The sequence below is a fragment of the Felis catus genome, chromosome D2 (assembly GCF_018350175.1).
Source record: "Felis catus isolate Fca126 chromosome D2, F.catus_Fca126_mat1.0, whole genome shotgun sequence".
NCBI classification, from domain to species: Eukaryota; Metazoa; Chordata; class Mammalia; order Carnivora; family Felidae; genus Felis; species Felis catus.
Window position 1 is genome coordinate 64,761,840 of NC_058378.1, and position 24,650 is coordinate 64,786,489.

Below are 24,650 nucleotides of genomic sequence, written 5' to 3' on the forward strand. Positions count from 1 at the left end.
TGCATTTCTACACACACAAAACAGGACATACTAGCAGATGTTCAATGTTGTCCCATAGAACTAGAATTAGATGGAGTGTTACATGTGTCCCGGGGAAAACTAACAATCAGCCAGGATAGATTGGTTCAAGGGTACATAAATAAAAATATTTACTATTTCCAAACCAATTGGTAAATACTTAATGCACTAAGTTCTCTGAGTAGCACTTCTGACAGCCTTACCACATGGCCTCTCCCTTGGAGGCCTCCTAGATTTCCTCACAGTCCAGCAACCAAAAGATTGAAAGCTGGCACAGCAGAGGTCCTCAAGAAACTTGCTCAGCGCTAAGATGAGCACCTACTCTGATTGGTTAGTGCTCATGCCAATCAGACTGAGCCCTGGTGGAGGAGACAGTGACCTTGGAGAAGGCACTGCACCCTGGAAAGCAATTCCTAGTGCCCATCTGCAAACTCTCCTTCGTAGCTAACAGATGCTTACAGTTATCCTAACATGGTCAACAGTGGGGACTGCAGCCCCCTAGGGACCTGGGCTCTGAAAGAACGGATGAGAGACAGACAGTTGAGCAGCAGGCTGGCTGGTGAGCCAATATACTGGCTGGTAAATATTTTAAGTATCATTCCTAGCTATGAGGGAGAGGAATGTTATCCAAGATCAAAAAAAAAAAATAGGAAATGCTTTATTAGGCAAAATTTAATGTTCCTTTACTTCAGAACATATAAATTTTATTATTCTCACACACATATACCTATTTTGCTAGTTTAATATATACTGTGAACCTCTTAAATGCATATTCCATGAAGCATTTTCCAAACATGTTTGATTACAGGATTCATTCTTGAAAGATAGCTAATTAAATTAGTGTTCTGAGCAACATGCTTTGGAAAAGCATATCAAAGGCAAAAAATAAAAAGCAAAAGATTATGAATCTTGGTTTTATAAGAAAAGGAGAACAATAAAAATATTTAAACAAATCAAATCTTCAGAGAAAAGTGCCAGCCTATGCTAATAATAAAGTGACTGCTGTTACAATATCCAAATTATATCCAAATATCCTAATGTCCTAATATACCCAAATATCCTAAATGTCCATCAACTGAAGAATGGATAAAGAAGATGTGGTTTATATATACAATGGAATAATACTTGGGAATGAGAAAGAATGAAGTCACGCCATTTGCAGCTGTGTGGGTGGAACTGGAAGGTATTATCCTGAGTGAAATAAGTCAGTCAGAGAAAAACAGGTATCATATGTTTTCACTCATATGTGGAACTTGAGAAATTTAACAGAAGACCATGGGGGAAGGGGAGCAGGAAAAAAAGGTACAGAGAGGGAGGGAGGCAAACCATAAGAGACTCATAAGTAGAGAGAACAAACTGAGGGTTGATGGGGGGGTCGGGGAGAGGGGAAAATGGGCGATGGGCATTGAGGAGGGCACTTGTTGGGATGAGCACTGGGTTTTGTATGTAAGCAATGAACCATGGGATCAACCCTGAAAACCAAGAGCATGCTGTACACACTGTATGTTAGCCAATTTGACAATAAATTATATTAAAAGATAATAATAAAATTTTAAAAAGTGACTGCTGCTGTCAAGGCCAAAAAAAAAGTAATGTTAAAAAAATATAACACGCAGAGATGTATTTAAGATGCAATAGAAACAGCCTTGACTTCTCAACTTTATCATTTTTTAAAACATTCAAAGCAATTTTTTTTCAAGTTCTGTTTATAGGTTGACTTATATACAGATGAAAAACAGGCTTTCTGTCAACACCTATGCTGTGCAAGAAAAAGCTGAAAACTTAAAAAAATAAGCATTCCAGGAAAGTAAATATGCAAGTGATTAAATCAAGGTGCCATTGGTTTTGCTTTTGATCCTTAATCCTTACACTACCTTTTTGCAAACATCTCTTAAATAGTGACTTTTAGAACATTTGAAAGTATGTCTTTATTTAAGTGTTTACTATATTCAAAGAGCTGAAATGAGTTTCCTTGATGGATGGAGAAAGCACATTCAGTGTATGGCCCCGCCTACCTTCCCAGAGGTAGGCCCCGCCTACCTTATGATCTCTTTCAGAGGGTAGTGTCCCATCACACTCAAAGAAGGTAAGGACACAGAGCATGACTAGTTTCCACAGAAGTGGTCGAAATAAAATGTGCGATTGTATTTCCTGTGCTATAATCTGATACCATCAAATGAGATAATAAATAAGCACAGAATCATTTGTAAACTAAATTAATCCATAAAATCCATTCATTGTGCTGAACACAATGATGGACATGTAATAGGCAATCTCTAAATGGCAGCTTTTGTTTATTTATCACTAATTTTTTTCTTGATTGTTTTTGGTATTCTTTACCCAGTACTCACCAAAACCCATAACATGAACCCTCAAGAAGAATCCTAGTCACAAAAAATAATTTAGATTTAGCTTTCTTAGAAAATATTCATGAAGTTATTACCATTAAAAAAATAGCATTTATTTATTTTTGGAAACAGAGAGAAACAGAGCATGAGCTGGGGAGGGGCAGAGAGAGAGGGAGACACAGAATCTGAAGCAGGCTCCAGGCTCTGAGCTGTCAGCACAGAGCCTGATGCTGGGCTGGAACCCACTAACCATGAGATCATGACCTGAGCTGAAGTTGGACGCTTAACCAACTGAGCCACCCAGGCACCCCTACAATTTTTTAATGTTTATTTATTTTTGAGAGAGACAGAGACAGAATGCGGGTGGGTTGGGGCAGAGAGAGAGGGAGGCACAGAATCCGAAGCAGGCTCCAGGCTCTGAGCTGTTAGCACAGAGCCCGACACAGGGCTCAAACTCACAAACTGCGAGATCATGACCTGAGCTGGAGTCGGATGCTCAACTAACTGGGCCACCCAGGCGCCCTCCCTACCATTTTTAAATGTAACCAAATCTAGTCTATCATATTTTAAAGGTTATGTGTGCTAGTAGCTTTGTGTGGGCCTCAAATTGGAGAAGTAAGGGTAAGAATTAGAATTTGGAAGTGAAAGATCCTACACTCTGCTTCTATAATAACTTTTCCAGGATTTCCACTGTTGAATGGACTATTATGCTTAGGAAACCTAATAGGGAACAAAAATGAGTGTTTATCGGGTGCTTAAAATGTGATCTAAGCTCTTCACATGCAGAATCCCATGAGATCGACACTGATACTAATCACATGTTACAGATAAGGAGAATCCAGGAGTAGAGTCAAACTGCTTAATGACAGAGAATTTGGAAGATGACTTCTAACTTAACTCCATGCTGTACTGCCTCTCTCAAAAGCCACAAAAGAAAAAGAAAACGTATTTACAAAATTTGGCTTAGCATTTCTTTGTAAAAGGAATATGAACTCAAAATCTTTGATGTTACATGGTGCAGACCAAAACCTGGCTTTTCTTCATATCAGGTAAAAGGACAGAGGGCCAGCCAGAGAGAACTGATCTTAAGAAAAGCATAAACTGCAAACTGGTGCAGACACTCTGGAAAACAGTGTGGAGGTCCCTCAAAAAATTAAAAGTAGATCTACCCTATGACCCAGCAATAGCACTGCTAGGGATTTATCCAAAGGATACAGGAGTGCTGATGCACAGGGGCACTTGCACCCCAATGTTTATAGCAGCACTTTCAACAATAGCCAAACTATGGAAAGAGATAAATGTCCATCAACTGATGAATGGATAAAGAAACTGTGGTTTATATACACAATGGAATACTATGTGGCAATGAGAAAGAATGAAATCATGCCATTTGCATTTGCAGCTGTGTGGATGGAACTGGAAGGTATTAGGCTGAGTGAAATAAGTCATACAGAGAAAGACAGATACCATATTTTTTCACTCTTATGTGGATCCTGAGAAACTTAACAGAAGACCATGGGGGAGGGGAAGGAAAAAAAAAAAGTTAAAGACGGAGGGAGCCAAACCGTAAGAGACTCTTAAAAACTGAGAATAAACTGAGGGTTGATGGGGGGTGGGAGGGTGGGGAAAGTGGGTGATGGGCATTGAGGAGGGCACCTGTTGGGATGAGCATTGGGTGTTGCATGGAAACCAATCTGACAATAAATTTCATATTAAAAAATAATAAAAATAAAATAATTTTCAAAATAAAAAAAAGAAAAACATTAAAAAAGCCTCTCACAATGATAAGAGAAGGTATGTCTTTCATCCACCCTAGCTCCTAGTAAGGTTAGAAAAATGGAAAAAGTAAGTGGGCCAACTTGTTAATTATTTGACGATGTCTCAGGAAGACTACCAAGATGTCATAGCTTAAGAGAAATATTAAATACTTGGAGTCAAACAGAAGTGGACACAGAAACTCAGTAGCTGAGTAACCAGTCAGTGCCTGGTTTCCTGAACAAACAAACTTCAGACTTCCTTTGGACAAGTCATATTTACTTATTTATCTAACAAGTTGGTGATAGAATAGATGTCTAACTCTTAACCTCCCTGCCTTCTCTGCCTGCCCCTGCCCTCGCCCACTCCAGCCTTGTTATTCCACGTATCTGGAAAGCTCTTTCCCCAAACGGCCCCTCATTTCTTTCTGAACATCAGTCATCCTGTATCAAATAGCATCTTCCCACACCCCCAGCACACTCAATCCTCCCTGGCCTCTTTTATTTTCTCTCCATAGTATTTCTCCCCATCTGATAGATTTCTACTTACTTTTTTATTTTCTGTCTTCCCCCACCAGAATGAAAACTCCATGAGAGTAGAAAAGATGTCTGTTTTGTTCACTTCTGTCTTCCTAGCTTTCAGAGGAGTGCCCCCGGACACATCAGGCACTCATAATTTGTTCTTGACTGACCGGCTGACTCAGTGGAAGCTTGCTCCTCTTGTGTGGTCAGTTGGACTTCTACTGAGTCAAAATTAAGAAGCTTGCATAATTTGGCCAGGGTGCTGCAGTCCTGCTATTAACAGAGTCAATCAGCTGTGTGGGGTACCATGGGACCTGCATTGGGAGCATGTTCTATGCTCTTCTACTTGTTAATTAAGAAGCGCTTGGCTAGCATCTTAGACTACTTGAAGTGCCAGAAGGGCAGGGGGCTTATGTTTGGTCAGCCCTAAATCTCCAGGACTCAGGACAGTGCTGGCACATCAGGTGTCTTCTCCATATGGAAGGTGAATGAATGCATGAAGCCTGATGGACACTCAATGAACCAAGGATGAGTCAGACTACTTCTTCAAAAAGCTTTAGAAAGTATCCAAATAGCCTGACCTCCTCCTCCTCTCCCTTCAGACCCCAGAGAGGTAACGTGCCCTATCCCAGACCCATCAAGCCACACTTCCAAGGTCACAAAGCAAAGACTTGAGCTGTAGAGGGAAGCCTGGGGACAGGAAGCAAGGAAGCATAGGAGCATTACTCAAATCGGTGCCAATGAGATATCCTGAAAGTGGAACAACATTCACCTCTAAATCAAGCAGCTGCGGCTTCTGTGTTTTGTTTCTTTCCTAAAATCATTAAGAGCAGCCACTTTCATTGCTCCTCGTGCATTTGGCGGCATAAAAATAGCTTCCAAAGCCAAAGGCACATTGGCTGCATCGCAGACACTGCTCCTTAATAACTTAGGATGCATGAGGTTAAAGCAGTGAGAATAATTTAGGGTTTGGAAAATGTTTGCGAGTGAGTCGACATTTAAATAACTTCATTATCATGCATTGACAGATTTTTTTAACCTGTCAGTGCAACTGATATTTCTATTACCACGTTATAACAAACCCCTGCACATTTTAAATACAGTCACCAGATTCCATTAGTCTACCCACTGTCAAGAAAATATCTCCAAATCCATTTTTCATAATACCTCAAGAATATAATAGGCAATCTACATCAAACGATGACGTGGACCTGAAGGAAATTGTCTCCTGCTTTCTAAGGATTCTGCCGTGAAATACGTTTGCCTGTCAGCCTAAACGTATAATTTAAACGTGCTGCTGAGACGTTATGGTACATCCTGAGCTGAACAAGCTTCCCTCTGTTTCTTGGATACCCTGAGTTTCTCAGGTTAATTGGCAGAGTTAGAGAGAAGGGGGTTAAATGGTAGATTTAGGGACAGGAACAGCAGCGTGCTATAAAGATATTTCCACTCTGCCAGAGGTCACGGGATTTCCAATTTATTTTGATCTGGAATTTTTTTTAAAGTTATTTTTTAAATGTAAGGGATGGGTACCTTTGTGTCCATAAGGTATAAAAGTTCTTGCTCATCTTTCTGGTCTTTCGGTGCCATTGTCTTCTTTTCCTTGTGGGATTATCACATTGTGTTCCTGAAGTTTCTTTCTAGCCACACAGGGTAGTTGAGGTAAGAACCCGGAATGCATTTCAATGTGACTCTATGTATCACGGAAAGGAAAGGGCGGCGATGTAGTAAACAACACATTTCCACACATGCTTCTGCTGGGGGTAATAAGACCGTTGGTCTATAACACAGTGAACACCAAATATAGGGGTTACTTTTACCTCTGAAATATCTTTAGATTCATCTTTCGAGCATAAAAATAACTAAAATTTGAATTTTAGCTACTTTAAGTTGTCAGGTAACACTGATACCTGGATCTCTATTTTGGCTATATATTGTATTGAAACTATCAATGCTCACAGTTTTCTGTGTTAATGTAGACTGTGCTCTCCAAAGGCAGGAGAAGTTCGTATTTACCCTTTCAACCTTCTTTCTGCCCATTTCTCTTTTCAAGGCTGGATTCAAACATCCTTCCTTCACTGAACTTTCTCACATCCCTCTGCAGAACGGAGCTCAGACTCAACTGAACATCTCCTATATTGTTTCTATATTCTGCCATATATAACCTTGTCTGGTTCTCCTCTCCCCATCGGATACCACCGACTAGAGAGCACAGTTCATTTATACTTACTCTTGTGTCTCTCTCCAACATGACAGCTACTTCTTGAAATCTAGAACGGGCTCAAATCATGTTGCTGAGTGAATTGAACCCCACCTCTCTTAAATGTTCTCCCGTCTTATCAGAAAATATAATTGGAGAAATTCCACATTTGGTTTTTGTATTTCTTTTTGGAGGGTAAGGGGGCAAGGAAATTTCCGGGCTACCACGCCCTGAGTTTATGTCAGGCAAGAGTCATTAAGAGACATAAATATAAGAGAATTTAGGGGCTTACTTAGGAAGAACTCATACAAATGTGTACATAGAATGTATTATGCATTATTAATGTATTCTGTATAAATATGGCAATGGAAAACATAATATATATTTATTAGTTACACAAAGATAAATTTAGGAGGGGAGGCATGTCTGTTCAGCTTTACCGAGGGCTCTCTCTTCTGATAGGACCCTAATCCTCAGGCATTTCTGATCCATTGCACAGGGCATCTATCCTCATGCTGAGGCCACATCTTCACAGGCCGCATTACCACACACTCATAACTACTTGCCAAATTGCTTATGAATAATAATACTGAACACTGACTGAATGCTGAAAACATACCACACTCTGGCTGAGCACTTTACAAGGATTGGCTCACTCAGTTCTCATGGCACTCCATGAGTTAAGTACTGGTATGATTTACATCTTATGGACGAGGAAATCAAGACTTAGAGAGGATGACTGACTTTCCCAATGCTACATGGCAACAGAGCCCGATTCAGACCCAGGCAGTGAGTCCCCAAAGCCAGCATGCTTAACACAAAGATGTAGCAGCTTATGCACTGGAGTTGTGCTCTTTCTAAGGAAGATAGTCTGGGGGAGAAAAAGAGATGGGATTTCCCAGTGAAGCACACGGAGCTTAGGTCACCTGCCTCTCACACAATCAACCACTACTGTATAATCTCCGCCAGTTATCATCCTCAAGTCAATTTTGTGTTTGAATAAGGACCCCTTAGCCCAAGCATGTAATAAACTAAGACTCCAGAGGTATTGATGGTACCAGGGGCCACGGTGGACTTTCGTCCTGGTTGTGTAGAGTGTCAGACAGGAAATGGCACGTATGTGTGTGCGTGCACGCACACACACACACACACACACACATATGTATATATATATCGCTTCTTTTACCATCCTTGTCAGTAAAAGAATTTGAGCTGCGATTGCTTATTGTCACATGTGATTTCTGCCAGAGTGCTTTACTCTCGTACATGACACACTGTTTTGCTAAAGAAGCACTGTATCTGTCCTGCCCTGGGAATATGCAAACTTTAGTAAATGTTTCATTCATTGTGAATGAAGCCAATGTTACTTGGTCCTCCTAGCCCTTCAATCAGCACATGCGTATGAAACTTGTGAAAAAAATGTATTCTGGAAGCCTAAGCAGCTACATATTTAGCAGTGACAATGGGCTTGACTTGATTCCCTGATATTAAACGATCCAATTATCCTGAGGTGTGAGTTGTTCTCTGGGTGTCAGGTCTAGGGTCAGATTGTCAGGTTTTTTATTTGTTATTTTGTTTTGTCCCCCCCCCCCATAGATGGAAGGAACTGCAGCCTCACATGATGGTGCATAACTGAGCTCTTGCCACCTTCAGTATCCTAACCGTTAAGTGACTGAGAAATGAATGAGTGCTTCTCCATGTGTAATTGGAGAGGACTGGACTAGCTGATCTCTAGCCTTGTTTTCTAACATTCAAGAATTCCTGTAGTTGGAGGAGTATGGGGAACTCTGATCCATACAGGAGCCAACAACATACTTCTGAGAAGTAAAGCTTAGAGAAAACTCTCATCCCCAAATTGTAGGAGACAGCCAGGGGCTGGAGTGTTAAGATGGAGGTATATCCTTTGCCTGTTATATCTTGTCTATTTTCTTTTTGGTTTCTTCAAAAGTGAAATGACTGAGCCTGGTCAGAAAACATAGTTTGTTCATTGTTGCATATCATTGCAGTATAATATCACCATTTTTTTGGGGGGGGTGGTCCTTGTTACCTTCAGGAGAACTAAAAAATGCTACACTGTTAAAACTTCAATAAGGTCTTAGAGATAATTTCATCTCTATTCAATGATTTCCTTCCTTCTTTCCTTCCTACCTTTCCTTCCTCCCCCTCCTTCTTCTTTCTTTCCTTTTCTTTCCTTTTCTTTCCTTTTCTTTCCTTTTCTTTCCTTTTCTTTTCTTTTCTTTTCTTTTCTTTTCTTTTCTTTTCTTTTCTTTTCTTTTCTTTTCCTTTCCTTTTCTTTTCTTTTCTTTTCTTTTCTTTTTCTTTCCTTTCCCTTTCCTTTCCCTTCCCTTCCTTTCCCTTTCCCTTTCCCTTTCCCTTCCCTTCCCCTTCCTTCCTTCCTTCCTTCCTTCCTTCCTTCCTTCCTTCCTTCCTTCCTTCACAGTAGAAGAGTTTAAGCCCTATTCTATGCATTCAACAGATAGGGAACTATCCTCATTGAAACACCTGTGGTCTGTCCCAACCCATCAAATCTCTTAACACACACACACACACACACACACACACACACACACACCCTAGTCTCCCTGTTTTACTAACTCTTTAACATTTTCAAACAACTTCTGGGGATCAATAAAGGAGTTTCCACACAGTGGAATAAGCCCAGCCTTATGATTCTGCAGACAAAGGAGCTAAGAGTCAGGAGTAAAGCAAGTCAAGCATTCAATTGAGTCTCAAGTCATGAAGAGAACCCAGGTTTTCTGATTCTCATACCAAGACACTTCTCAGAATTACAGGTTATCAAATATGCAAAAGTACTTTAATCTCATCAGAGAAAAAAAATCACTTTATAAAGCCTATCCTTCTTAGCATCACTTAATAGTGTAAGGAAGGGACATGATATTATATGTGAAAAAGCTGATTCTCCCCCAAAACAAAACAAAGAAACAGAGGCTTAGATGTTTAAGAAACTTATACAACTGTACTTTGGAATCATATCAAATTGAATATTATGATTACATTTGGGAAAGGGAGCAGAACTAGAGCTGGAGTCAATCAAAGAGGATATTAAAAAAATTTAAAATACATACAATCCTTACAAAGAAAGTACTCCAGTGTCCCTCATGGAATAAACAAACACAAAACCCAGAAACACTTCAATCACTGATGTGTACTCTGTCCAGTCTGCCTGCAGTGATATATAACTGACCCACAAGCAAAATCCCTTCAACAAAATCTGGATGGTCCAGTTGACTGGGGATGGACTTTTAACCTATGCTATTACTCCAGACCACACTGACATCCACAAGCACCCAGGAGAATTTCCAGGTCCCACTTCCCTCAGATTTTCTGATTTTATTTAAAAAGCAAAGTAATCTAGGAAAAACTGGCAGTCCCATCCATGATCTTAAAATAGCCCCTTCCCTGAATTCTTACATACTATAAATTAAAACACTCACATCCTTCTTGGCTCACATCTTTCTGTAGCACTGATGGTACCTGAATGCTTGGTAACAGGGGCTACAAAATGTTCACCAAAAGTCCAAAACTGATTCCTCATAACCAGGCATAATGTGTAGCTACCATGAAGTTAATCTAATTATTAGAAATAGTATAGCAAGCAATACAGTGCCATGGTCCATTCATTCACTCAAATAACAATTATTTAGGTGATGTTGTGTCTCCCACGTTCCAGGCCTCATTCTGAGCCCTGGAAATAAAAGAGACAAATGAAGAAAAAAATACAAAATTACTAAAATTTTGTGGAGCCTAAATTCCAGTGGGGAGAGACAGATTATAAACATATATGCAAACGTATAAATTTTCAATTGACGGTAAATACCATGAAGTAAAATAAGAGAGTTAGGAGGACAAAGAGTGAACATGGCATGTGCTACTTTACATAGAAAGTCCTCTTTGATAAGGCATTTGAGAATAAATCAGAATCATAGAAGGTGGGCAGGTGTATATGTTGAGAAAGAGTGTTACGAACATTGAGGAAAAACAAGTACCAGGACATTAAATGAGGTCCGAGTACATGACTCAGAAAGGAGGCGAGCACATCTATAGCAAAGGCTATAAACAAGGAGGAGAGTGCTAACACAGTTGGCCCCTCATGAAGACGATAGCACCTAGAACACACTGAGCCTTGCATGCCATGATAAGCTTTTGGAAGGTTCCGTGAAGGGCAAGCATTATATTACTAACATTTTCATAGAACAAAGGTTCTGGATTTACACTTGGGAGCTTAGTGTCCCTGTCTGTATAAAGGGTCTATAAATGATATCTGTTTCTCATTGGATTGTTGGAAGGGTCAGAGAAGATGCTCCCTGAAAAGTTTTCGGTGTAGCAAGAAATCCTTTTTCAATGCAAGCAGTTATTATTGTGGTTGGTGGTTAGTTTCAGAGAATTTGCTTCCAAGGAACAGAGTAAGGAGATATAATCTGAAGCTGCAAAGGATGAAAATTATATAGAACATAATAGATCACTGACTTAGAACAACTTATCTTAAATCCTGAAGGAAGAAAAAAAACAAAGAAAAATGTAAAGGGAAGTGAGATGCAGCATGGTTTCTTAAAACAGATCATTTTTAGAAGATATTCAGCAAGAAAATGATGGGACCTGTGTAATTTGTAGGTTGGACTTTAGGGAATCAAACACTTGAAAGCAGGTTTTACCCTCAAAAAAACATCAGAAAACACTGCTTGCTGCAGCTGAGAGGGTGGCATATTATTCTGGAACACTCAAATTAGTTCTGGATGGAACTCATGCCTGATACCCTAACCCAGACTCTTCCTAAAATATTTTGGTCCTATAACTTCTTATTTCTCAACCTCCAATGCCACCCAAATTAATTTTCTACACATAGCCCTGCTTTTTACATTCCTACTTCTTCACATCACATTGTAATTTTCTCATTCTCTCAAAAATAATGTCCTCTAATTCACCTCCATTAAGCACCATTTTCAATTTTCAATAGCTGGCTCCAGTTTCTAATTGCACCAATAACTCCTTCAACTCAAGGCCTTTACTCTTCTCTCACTTCGGAACACTTAGTGTTTATACGCCTACCTTACAAGAGAAGCAATTAAGGGTCACCCTTCCAAGAGGAGTCCACGCCAGGGCTTGTCATAGTAATGGGTGCTGAAGTTGCCAATGCAGGCTTTGCCAGTGACCTGCTGAGTGACCTTGGGCAAACTGCCCAACATCTCTGGGCTGTTCTTTAATAATGCTGATTGACCTCACAAGGTTGCTGGGAGGAATCACTAATCAACCTTATTGTGAAACACTCAGTCAATACAGAGCACTTTATAAATATTTACTAATATACAATGAGCTCATGGCATCTGAGAGCCAAATAATTTGCATAATCAGAGAAAATGCTATCTGGACTCCACAATGACAGTCAACGTTGTGCCTGAAATCATTCTTTTCTCTTAAATATAAGTCTGCTGGCATTTGGGGATGGTCTAGGTTTCCTACTGTTAGTGATAGGAGTGAATCAGATCAGTGAGGCTTTAGTTACCTATCAAGCAAAAAAACCAAAAAACAAAAAACAAAAAAAAAAAACAAAAACAAACAAACAAACAAAAAAACAACCAAGAAAAAACAACAGTGATTCTAGCCCATTAAAACAGTAAAAGTATATAACACTTCTATAATAACGTATGTGTACAACTGAGCTTATCAGTCAACAAAGCAGATGACTTGTGGACAATATATGACAGACAATGTGCTGGATACTGGGGATAAAATATTCAATAAAACCAGCAAGAATCTTGGGATGCCTGAGTGGCTCAGTCTGACTCTTGATTTCAGCTCAGGTCATGATCTCATGGTTTGTAAGATTGAGCCCAGCATCAGGCCTCATGATGACAGCACAGAGCCTGCTTGGGATTCTCTCTCCCCTGCTCTGTCTCTGCCCCACCCCAGCTCATGTGCATGCATTCTCTCTCTCTCTCCCTCTCAAAATAAACAAACTTAAATTACAAAAACAAAACAAAACAAGAAAGGATCCTTGTTTCAAGGAGTGTGCATTTTAGCATAAGAGGCAATCAATCCCACGAAGATTATTTGATATTTTACTGTTTATATAAGTTCTCGGATGAAAACAAAACTGGGTATTGCTATAAAAAAGTGACAGCCTGGTGACTACTGGATGACCTTGGAAGACCTCTCTGGGCAGATGACTTAAGCTGCGGAGGGAAATGGCTGTACATTTGAAGCAGAACAAATGACAGGTTCAAAGGCCTTAAGGTATATTCAAGGGACCAAAGAAAGTTGGGTGGTTATAGCTTCTAGACGGTGATGAGTAGAGAGAAGCAGGCAGAGGCTAGATTATGCAAGGCCTTCCTTGGAGTATAGCATAAGAATTGTGGATTTTCTCATTTGTGAGATGGGAAAGCATACAAAGGATTTGCTCAAAGATATGTCAGAACCTGACAACAGTTTTTAAAAGGTAATTTTGACTGCTGTTTGTAGAACAAACTCAAGAATGGCAGAAGTAGGAAAACAGGGAGTCCAGCTAGGGGAGAAGGATGGCTTGGACGAAGGACTTCAGTCAGGAGTCATCCTTGGGCTTCATTTGTCAGTGGGGAGTATTTGAAGGTCATCATCAACTTATCAACTGCACCAAAATACAGTAACTTAACAATGATTTCTATTAACAATTTATAATAATTTCGATTTATTCTTTATAACATTTTCTAGATACAATAATTTCTTTGGTTCATGCTTTTTTTTACCATAACACCAAAAGTATGTGAACCTTCCTTTTCATTTAGGACTGGGTAATTCCTGTGATTTCTGATTATAGATACACTGTAGGGGATGTGGCTTCTTTGACATTGAAGGCGCAGTTTTTATACTCAACATGAATAATTCAGGAGTATATTAGTTGTGCTTTATTATTATAGTTTACTTCAACTTGAACTATAGTTTAAGAGTTATGGACTTTTTTTTTTTTTAATCAGCAGAAGCTCATCCATCATGTTGCATCCAAGGGAGCTACCAAGTTATAAAGTTTGCTATTTATAGCAACTATTGTGATTCAAAATGAGAATCAGTATCTTGTTCCCCTGCCATCTAACCTTAGGTCAAGCACAGGATCTACAGGTGGAATTTGATGGAATTTTACAGGAAGTGAAATGAAAGCACAGAGCTGGAGATTAATACCTGAGCAAGTGCTCAAGGGAATGCACTCTCTGGCTTCCTCCCAGAAGAAAAATGGTCAGCCACGTGGATCGTGTGTCAAAACTACACAGAGGGGTGGCGGAGAAATGACAGACAGGATGCCCCAGCATTTCCACATCATGCATGAGCCTAATTCTCTCAAAATGAAGGATGATCTCCCCCAAATTCTGTTCAGAGACTGCCTTGGAAAAGAAGTCTCCAGGACTCGTTGAATCTTTAGCTCTTTCTTGAGCATCATTTATGTGGTTAGCTGTGAGCTATATTTCCCTCCCACATTGCAATGTAATTTCTTGTGGCTCCTGAAAATACCACCACCATCAGCACCCATCCTTGTACCCAAAGATGTGGTACTTTCGTATTATTAAGAGGGTTTTCTAGAGCAAGCGTCCCATGGACAGAGACTGTGCCTGTACAGTGTCCTCTGCATAGCACCTGGCATAAGGACTTCAGTAATTAGGCACTTGCCAAGTTTTTTCTTACAGTGATGAGGCTAATGAGAATCGGTGACTATTTTCATACCTCCGAAGACATTTCAACCCTTGTTTGCTTTAAAATGTGTTTGAAAATCCTGAGATCTTTTCTTTTTGCCACAGCTGGGATTTTATACAAATTATCAACAATAACCAATCTTCCCTAAAACCCAGGGAAGAAAACTCAGGTTCTTAATGGGCTGTAGGAGAAAATTCAAACATCAATCTATTTTTGAAGAGATAATACTCTAGTCAAAAAATGGATAGAGCCCTCAGAAAGAACCATGGGCAAAGTTTGGTGAGCAGTGGAAATTAAGTATTTGAATATTTGATCTACTCATCATGAGACACTTTTGGGACCTTCTGGACAAGAATTTTGGAGAAGGACATGGGAATCTGCAGATTCTCGAAGAATCCAGTCCCTCTGGAAAGCCAATCTCATCTTGCAGTTTCAAGAACTTATACCCTAAAGATGAACCATCTGCTACATGCAGAACCCTGCTCTGGTGCTGAGGTACAGGGAACAGAAGCAAAGGGAGAGGGCATGCCCGAAAAAAGCAGAGGCTTCTTCCATAGCATCTGGCAAGGTACTCTTACAGACAAACTTTCCTATTTACAGATGATGCAAGTGAGGCTCCAGCAATTAAGGGGAACTGTCCATACCTAGACAACTGATAATGGGTAGAACCTGCTTTCAAATGTCAATCTGTCTGACTCCGAAGTCCATACTTGTAACCTCTACCTTACATTCTTTCTGTAACACACTGCCCAAGAATGAACTGAATACTGCAGGTCTGACCCTCATTCCTTGTCTATGCATGTCCCTATGGTGTAAGTGGCCAGATTGTATGATACTTAGTGAATTTGTTTTTGAGGAGTTATCTTTCCTTTCCTTGTCTCTCCTCTCCTCTCCTCTCCTCTCCTCCCTTCCCCTGCCCTCCCTTCCTCCCTTTCTTTCTTTCTTTCTTTCTTTCTTTCTTTCTTTCTTTCTTTCTTTCTTTCTTTCTTTTGAACAAGTAGGGGAGGGGCAGAGAGAGAGAGAGAGAGAGAGAGAGAGAGAGAGAGAGGCAAGAGAATCTCAAGCAGGTTCCACTTTGAGCACAGAGCCCAATGCATGCTCAATCCCATGACCCTGGGATCATGATTTGAGTGGAAATAAAGAGACACTCAACCAACTAGCCACCCAGGTGCTCCAACAGAGCTTCCTTTAAAGGTCCAGAGAGAACCAACCAGTATTTCCAAGCTGAGAAATTTCCCTTCTCACTCTGCTAGTGTTTCTCATCTGGGGTGTCATCATCTGTTAGGGGAACCTTTGTAATTTTTGGATGTTTTAAAATTGTCATAATGATTGGGGGGATATAGGACATGGGCCTAGAGATGCTAGATACTGTCATACATCATTTTAAAATATTTTACTAGGCTTTCCTATAGCTGGAAAAATATCTCTACTGTCAAACTCCATGTACATATGAACATATATATTTTGGAATTTTTAATATATACTAAATTTTACAGAATCTGACTTCCATTTAACTCAAGGGAATTCTTTTTATTCTTTTTCAAAATTCTATTGGGAACTTTTCCAAGAGTTGTTCACAGTTTCTTAAAATCACATGCTGCTCATGGAACTTGGATCCTCACCATTTGTATCAAGTTTTCATCATACTCTTCCTGTGGACAGTTTTTAATAGTGTAGGCTCTATAGTCTTACATTTTAAAATACATGAAAAATATATTCATTTATTAAACACGATACTTCTTTTATCTTTATATTACAGTTAGACAACTTATTTTTTAATTAAATTTTAATGATGTATGTGGATGTGGTAGGCAGACTTTTGCCTCCCTCTCCAAAGGTGTCCTTCCCTAATGAATATGTTAGACTAAATGACAAAAGGAACGTTGCATACGTAATTGAGATTACTAATCAGTTCACCTTAAAATGGGGAGTTTATTGTAGATTATCTGGATGGACCCAGTACAACCACACGTGCTTTTAAAGTGAGGGGGTGGAGGCAGAAGACTAAGCCATAGGGTAAGCCTGAGAAGGATGCCAGGTGCCACTGCTGGACTGAACGTGGAAAGACCATGTGTGAAGACATGTGGCCTGTCTCTGGACACAAAGAACAGGACCAGATGACAACCAGCAAAGAAATAGTGACCTCAGACCTTCAGCATCAGGAACTGGATTTGTCAGTAACCTGACCATTAACATGGATGAGAATGTTATCCCAGATACCCCAGGTCTGAGCCTAGCCAGGCGATACCTTAACTGCAACCTTGTGAAACCCTCAGCAGCAAACCAGCAGAGTTCACCTGGACCTCTGATCTACAAAACTGTGCTTTGTTAAACCGTTAAGTTTATGATAATTTTTTTAGGCAGCAATAGAAATCTAATAGAGTTTCATGGGAGATATTAGTTTTAATAAGATTGATAATGATGGCACTTGGTGGCTAAGAGTTTGGAATTCAAATTGTAATGGGTATCCTTATTTGGACCCTAAGACAGATACTGATCAGGCTCCCAATGACGGTCCAAAATAAAGTCTTCGTGTGCAAGAGTTCCATTTTACTAGTTATATAAGCATGCTCTATTCTTCCTGACAGAATCATAAAGAGCCAGCCATACTGCAGTTAGAAATATTAACGAGACTAGATTTGGAACTAAAGAACAAGGTAACCTTTTTTATGTAAAAAATAAAAAAGAAAGAAAAACTATATCTATAAGTTTAATTAGGAAAACAGTTCAAAGTTGAGGAGTTCCTAAATCATAGGTCATTGAGGGGCATTAAAAGGCCAGTTCTCGGGGCGCCTGGGTGGCACAGTCGGTTAAGCATCCGACTTCAGCCAGGTCATGATCTTGCGGTCCGTGAGGTCGAGCCCCCCGTCGGGCTCTGGGCTGATGGCTCGGAGCCTGGAGCCTGTTTCCGATTCTGTGTCTCCCTCTCTCTCTGCCCCTCCCCCATTCATGCTCTGTCTCTCTCTGTCCCAAAAATAAATAAACGTTGAAAAAAAATTAAAAAAAAAAAAGGCCAGTTCTCTAAAGGACAATCTGCCTGATATTTATGACAGAGGGTGGAGGAAGGAAGCCTGCTAAAACTTCAGATTCCTGGGTCTCTTCCCCAGAGCTTCTAGACCAACAGGTCCTAGAAGTATTCAGGAATCTTTAACTTCAAAAGTTTCCTAGATTTAGAACAATCTATTTTGAGAAAGGTTTAGAGTGTTTAAAACTCTACAGGATAAACAAAGAGGAGGCTAACAAACAAGCAGAAGAAAGAAAATGGAACAAAATATCAGAATTCCTCTTTGCATCAGTGCACAGAATCAGATGCTACATTAAAAACCAAGCAATAGCTCCACTTTCCAAGATAGAGTAAATCCCTTCAAAAAGGACAGAAAGGACCAACTGGGAAGAGAGGGGCTATGATGGCCCAGTGGAACTGCCTTAGGCTTTGAAGATAGCTAGACCTTTATTCATAACCCGAGTGGCTCACTCACAAGATGACTACAAGTAATTTTTCCAACTTCGTCAAGTTTTAATGTCTTTCCCTACAAAATGAGAATGGTACCTAGACCTTAGGTGGTAGTGAAGATTAAAAGAATTATTATCATTTTGGCACACTGTGCCAATTTAATAAATATCTATTCTTCTGTCTGCTCTCTGTTGGAGACAAAAATTCCAAGGGTGATAAATATATTTTAAGTTGACTAGTCCCCACCCCTGGTCTTTAACCTTTTCAGAGAGCAGGCCTTGCATCCCATTATTTTTAAAGTCCAGAAAAGGAAATTCATTAACATCTCTTAGTCATTTGTTCCAGTAACTTCATTTATATTAGGAATGTCTTCTTCAGATCCCATCTAATAAAATTCATGCCTATGATCCATCCACAACTTATGTACTTATGGAGAAGAGACAAAAGAAATCAAGACAACTAAAGTAGTTAAAGACCAATGGGATTAACAGCAGGAGCTGAGAAGATTACAATTTGCTGCCATCCTACTAACCCAGCATTCTTAAAACATATTTCTTACGTGGTGCCCCATCAAGCCCCAGTGAACCGGTAATAATTATGGTGCCAATTGCCCTATGGTATGTTTGTATTCATTCAACGGCAGGTACTGAACATTTGATTATATACTGCAGGCCCTGTAAATACCTTGGACACAGAAATGATATGAATTGGTCCATTTCTCTCTAGGATTTCGAAGGGAAATCTCATCCAAAGTAAAATCTAAGTTAGCATTTCTTTCAGATGTCAGTGAAAGTAGTGAATCCCTAAATTCTCTGCCTATAGGTTTACTGTGGTTGCTACTGGGTTGTCTATGTGTCATTCTCATCTTCAATTTACCGAGTTCTACCAATCTGATCCTGGGAGCAATGTTTGGAATATTGTCTGGATCAGGGTTTGGCAAACTTTTTTCTCTAAATGGCCAGACACAAAATATGTTCAGCTTTGTGGTCCATACCAATCCATCACTGTAGCAGGAACGACGTCATAGACAATATATAAACAGATGGGAGTGGCTGTGGTCCAATAAAACTTCATTCACGAAAACATGTGGTAGGTAGAATTTGGCCAAAGCTTGCTGACTCTGTTCTAGATTCTAGATTCTTCAGATTAGAATTCCTCGTTGCTGACTCAGCTTTTTATCCTGAGATTTTACACACACATACACACACACACACACACACACACACTCACACACACACACTTAATGGAACAGAAGGCGAATGGCAAAACAAAATGAAACACAAAGCACAAGTTCCCATAGAAGGCTTTCCTAAAGAATTTTAGTAAAAATGGGATAAACAACAAATTATGTTGTCTAGAGATGTAGTCCAGGCAGGGCTGTATTGGGAGTTCTGTAGTAAATGACTTCTTGATGACTGCTGAAGTTAAAGGATTCAATTGGAAAACAAAGAACAAAATAAACAAAAAGCCTCCCCAACAGCAAAACCTGGACTCAAGTTGCATTCTGATTATAGTGAACAACTGCCATCACCATACATTAGAAGCCATATCATTCTGCCCACAAAAACCAGATGATATGCAGACATGGCTGCTGAAAGTCCCAGAAGAGGTTCCATATAAGGTGTCCCAAGCCTGCTTAGGTAATATCCAACCAGCCTGCTCCCCTTGTCAATTGTAGAGTCATTGACCTTTCAGAGTAAGCAGATGTCTTTCAATTTGATTTGATTTTAGAAGAGCCACTTACCACCAATCTGAGATATGTGTCTGATCTGCATAAGCATGTTATAAGCCCTAAGAGTACCTCTGAATGAGGGGTAAGGTTCATAAGTTTAGAATAAATTATCAGCAATATAATAACACCTTCACATTTTCCCCCTTTTACCCTTTGATACATTTTTCATTTCTCTTTCATCTTGCAGGTTCTGTCATGCTCAAATGTTGAATGGGGCACATAGGAGCTAATATTCACAATTATAAAGATAATTCACAAATCTATTAACCAATGATCTTGGTTGCATCTCTGTTACCAGCTCCACTCATTTCTTTGACTTAAGATTCTCTGACTCATGAGGAGAAAGAAAATAATGATACTTCTGACCTTGCACAGGTAAGGTGACCCTTCATATAGTGTCACCACAGGAAGAATCCAGTTCTCTGTTTTTATATTTTGGCATCTCTAATCAAGGTTCAAACTTCACAGTGTACCCATAGCTGGAGATCTGAGACAAATACATTGTTATTTTCCCTGCTGAACACGTCAGCCATTTCTCAGGCCACATCTCTTTAATACTGCTTCTTCTCCTTAATTCTGTGAGCTACTTAGCATCTAGGAAAGTTGTCAAAACTTACTCCTCCCTCTCTTGTTCCTTCTCTCTTACTCTCTCATTCTTTCTTTCTCTCATTTGAAACATATTTTCAACACTGTCACCATATGCTAGGAGATGTGGGGCTCTTGGTTTCTAGTGGTATTGGAAACTTAGCATTCAATCCCATCATGCAATACTGTAAATAGTCCAGCCACAGCCTACTCTTTCCCTCAAATAGAGTTCCAAGATAATACAAGATTATCCACTTGGTGGATAAGGCACCTTAACCTTCAGATCCTTTTTTTTTTCTTTTTTCTCTTTTAAATTTATGGAACCATTTAGGGAGATTTCAATTCCCATTAATAATATGTGCAATTGATCTACATTTAAAAGAATTTAATCATGTCTTGGTGACAAATTTAGCTTAAAGCAGAGTTTCACTTAGGACTTCCAAGTAAATTTCTGTTGAAAAGGTCAATTTTTAACATTTGTCAGTTAAAGCCCATACCAGGCAAATTAAATTTCCCTCCACTTGTCTGGAGCGCAAACACCTTCAGTGCTGAATATCACCAGTGGTTGGAAATTAGGAAAGTCACCCAAAACAACAGAGACCGAGAGCATTTTTAAAGACCTGGATATCTATTTATTCATTCAAGAATTAGATTTCTTTTTCATAATAAAAAGCTATCTCAAGATGGTAATGAAAAAAAAACACGAAAACATGATCTTACTGGATAATTAAAATCATTTCAATGCTACAAGCACTTAAACGTCTATTATTGAGGAAAGAAGCATGGGAGGTTTTAAGCTCACTACAGCTTACAAATCCCACTGAGGATACAAAAGTACATGAACAACTGGAAACTAAGATGTAGCCATCATTAGGGACATGGTTTGGTAAAATTATGGTCCTCGTGTTAGGCTGAAGACAGTGCTTTGGACAGTAGAAAATTTTTGTTTTGGATTTCTGGGAAAGCTTGATGGAACTGGCAGGATATCATAAACAGACAATTTAGACAGACACAGATAGGCAGTGCTACAGTGATCACATCATTTTTCCCCCTTTTGGTTCTCTATGCTTTCTGATTTTTACATGATATGTCAATTATTTTATTAAAAATATAATAAAAAAATTTTAAAGAGAGAGAACTTGGAGAAAAAGAGAGAAAGAAAAAATAATCCTTTTTTCACTTTCCTCAGGTCAATCTCAGATCAAATAGGACTGCACGTCCTGGTTTCTCTACTTTTTGGCCCTTAATTATTAAATGGTTCCTAATTTTATTCTAAGGGAAAGGACTCATGGCCGAACATCTAAAGATGATTTTTGCCCATGAGGTCAGCAGCAAAGGACTGAGACTTGGCAGGTCTTAGGAAAAGACTGCATCCATTGTTCTAGCAAAGATGAGAAACTAATAAGGGTGTCTCTGAGCACCACTCTGGGGGAAAAGTACAAGACAGTCTCCGAGCAGCAGCAGCAGGGATGCTCGCTGTGCTGTTTACACGCTTATGTTCTGATAAAGAAGAAAAGGCAGTAGGAACCATGAATTGTTGCTGTTGTTTTGTTCTTAGAAATACTTAAAATCAACTATTATACACACACATACACACAAACACACACACACGCACACACACACACTCATCTTGTGTTGAGTGGCAACACTAACTAAGCTGTCCCAAGATTATAGAGGAGGCTGTCTTTTCCAAGCACCCTGTGATTACTATCGATCTGTTCAGCTCATTGCAACTCAACCTTACCAGCCTGGGCATGAAAGAAGGATGGATGTTATTAAAGATCCTGAGTAGCTGCTCTGCAGGTATCATTCATTAGAAGTAAACTAAATGTACTGACTTCCAAGCATACAAAAAGATTATGTGTCAGATCCATTCCCTTTCTGGAACCTAGAACCTCTAATGCCCGAAAGCACAGACAGGTATACGTGGAAACACCTGCTCTCAAAGTGTGACGTTGGGAGCTCAGTTTTAGTAGACAATACGAGGATATGAGCAATGCTAGAGCTGCAGTAGCTGCAGCTAAAAGCCAGCTTTTTGCAGCTGCATCCAAAAGCCAGTGGTTAGTGGGGCACCTGGGTGGCTCAGTCGGGTAACTGTCTGACTCTTGGTTTTGGCTCAAGTCATGATCTGACAGTTTTGTGAGCTTGGACCCCGTGTCTGGCTCTGTGCTGACAGCGTGGAGCCTTCTTGGGAGTCTCTCTCTGCCTCTAACGCTGCCTCTGTCTCTCTGCAAATAAATAAACATAAAAAAAAAGAAAACAGTTTTTTTTAATTAAGTATCATGTGTCCAGGGCTATGCCAGTCACCAAACACAGAATACTTGCTTATTATTTTTTAATGTTTATTTTTGAGAAGTGGAGGAGGGGCAGGGAGAGAGATGGAAACACAGAATCTTAAGTGGGCTTTAGGCTCTGAGCTGTCAGCACAGAGCCCGACATGGGGCTCAAACCCATGAACTGCAAGATCATGACCTGAGCCGAAGTCAGATGCTTAACTGACTGAGCCACCCAGGTGCCTCTAAATGCAGAATGTTTAGAAAGGGATGACCCAGAACATAGCAGAGGCTTAGGACCTTGAAAACAGAGTTGTCTGCATAGAACCAACAGTCAAAGTCCTCTGAAATAAGGTAGAAATATCAGTTACAACAGGTATTACAAATATATTCATAAACATCAGTGAAATACCAATATCAGTCACACAAGACAATATTCATGTTAATCATTTTAATATCAATATTGATTAATAATTGATCATGATTATAACATTTCAATAAATCCAAAACAATTAAATAAATAAAACTATGGAACCGTTGACAAGGTAAAATGAAAATAAAGTCAGAAATGTGTTAATTTACACTATTTCAGGATAACATCACTATTTTCTTCAGGAATTATTTATATAACCATTTTTATACTATTCTGGGTTAAAAACAATAGAGAGATCAAAGTGGCAAAATCACACCTGACATGCAGTAATCTTAGATAGATTAAAGGGTTATTGGAAAATTTAAAATGTTATTACTGTGGCACAGTCATGAGACTCCAAATTTAAATAAAACCTCCCAAATAAGAAGCAGATGTGGGGGTGCCTGAGCGGCTCAATCGGTTAAGTATCCAACTTTGGCTCAGGTCATGATCTGGCAGTTTGTGAGTTCGAGCTGCACGTCAGGGTCTATGCTGACAGATCAGAACCTAGAGCCCTCTTCAGATTCTGTGTCTCCCTCTCTCTCTGCCCCTCCTCTGCTCGTGTGTGCGTGCACACACTCTCTCTCTCTCTCCCCACCCTCTCAAAAATATAAAAAAAAAAATAAAGAATCAGATGTGAAGCACTTAGCACATAGTAGGCTTTCAAATAAGTGATAACTCTTACTATGTGGGACAAATAATTAGCTTATAAAATTTGCCCACATGACACACAATCTAAAATAAATAAATAAATAAATACATACATACATACAAGATGATCTAGTAATGATCACTATAGAGGTTTACTTTCTTTTTTAACATGTTAAAAAAAAAACACATAACCTAAAATTTACTGTCTTGACCATTTTTAAGTACAGTTCAATAGTATACTCACACTGCTGTGCAACAGATTTCCAGAACTTTTTCATCTTGTCAGATTGAACCTCCATATCCATTAAACAATACCCCCCACCCCCTCCATTTCTCCCTCCCTCTAGGCCCTGGAAGCCAACATTCTACTTTCTGCTTCCATCAGTTTGACTACTTTAGACAGGTCACACAAGCGAAATTGTGCAGTATTTCTTTTTGTGATTGTCTTTTTTTTTTTATTTTAATTCCAGTGTACTTAACCTACAGTGTTATTTTTTTCAGGTGTACAATATAGTGATTCAACAATTCCATATATAACTCGGTGCTCATTAAGATAAGTGTGCTCTGAATTCCCCTCACTTATTTCATCCATCCCCACACTTCCCCGCTGGTAGCCATCAGCTTGTTCTCTATGGTTGAGAGTGGTTTTTGGTTTGTCTCTTTCCTTTTTTTTTTCCCTTTGTTCATTAGAGATTTACTTTCTTAAGTTATGCTCTGTAATGTTTAAGTGACTATAATTTTCATTACAAATGCATTGTTTCCTAATGTGTGGGTAATTTATTACACACCTTGTATTTCCATGTTCTTTCTCTTGCAGACAGAAACACTCTACCCGAAGACAGAAGAGCTATGCAGAAAAAACTAACAACTATGTGCTCACCAAGATAGGCTTGTGTCGTTTCCTCTATCACAGACCTACTGGATGACTTGAAGCAAATCCTCAGCTCCTCAGGCCTTTGTTTGATTAACTATAAATGGGGAGAGGGTTGGCTCATCCCCACCTTCCGTGGTGTCACAAAGATAA

General features: G+C 39.5%; 1 protein-coding gene across 6 annotated transcripts in view; it reads right to left on the reverse strand.

The window, feature by feature from the left end:
* Window positions 1–24,650, reverse strand: part of SORCS1 (sortilin related VPS10 domain containing receptor 1) — a 507,743-nt gene that overhangs the window by 238,964 nt on the left and 244,129 nt on the right. Inside the window, exon 1 of one of the 6 annotated variants that reach the window (XM_045040655.1) lies at window positions 24,507–24,557. The exons of the other annotated variants lie outside the window; for them this stretch is intronic. The gene's annotated coding sequence lies outside the window, so the exon portion shown is untranslated. Of the gene's footprint in view, window positions 1–24,506; window positions 24,558–24,650 lie in introns of those variants that run through there. 6 annotated transcript variants of the gene reach the window in all.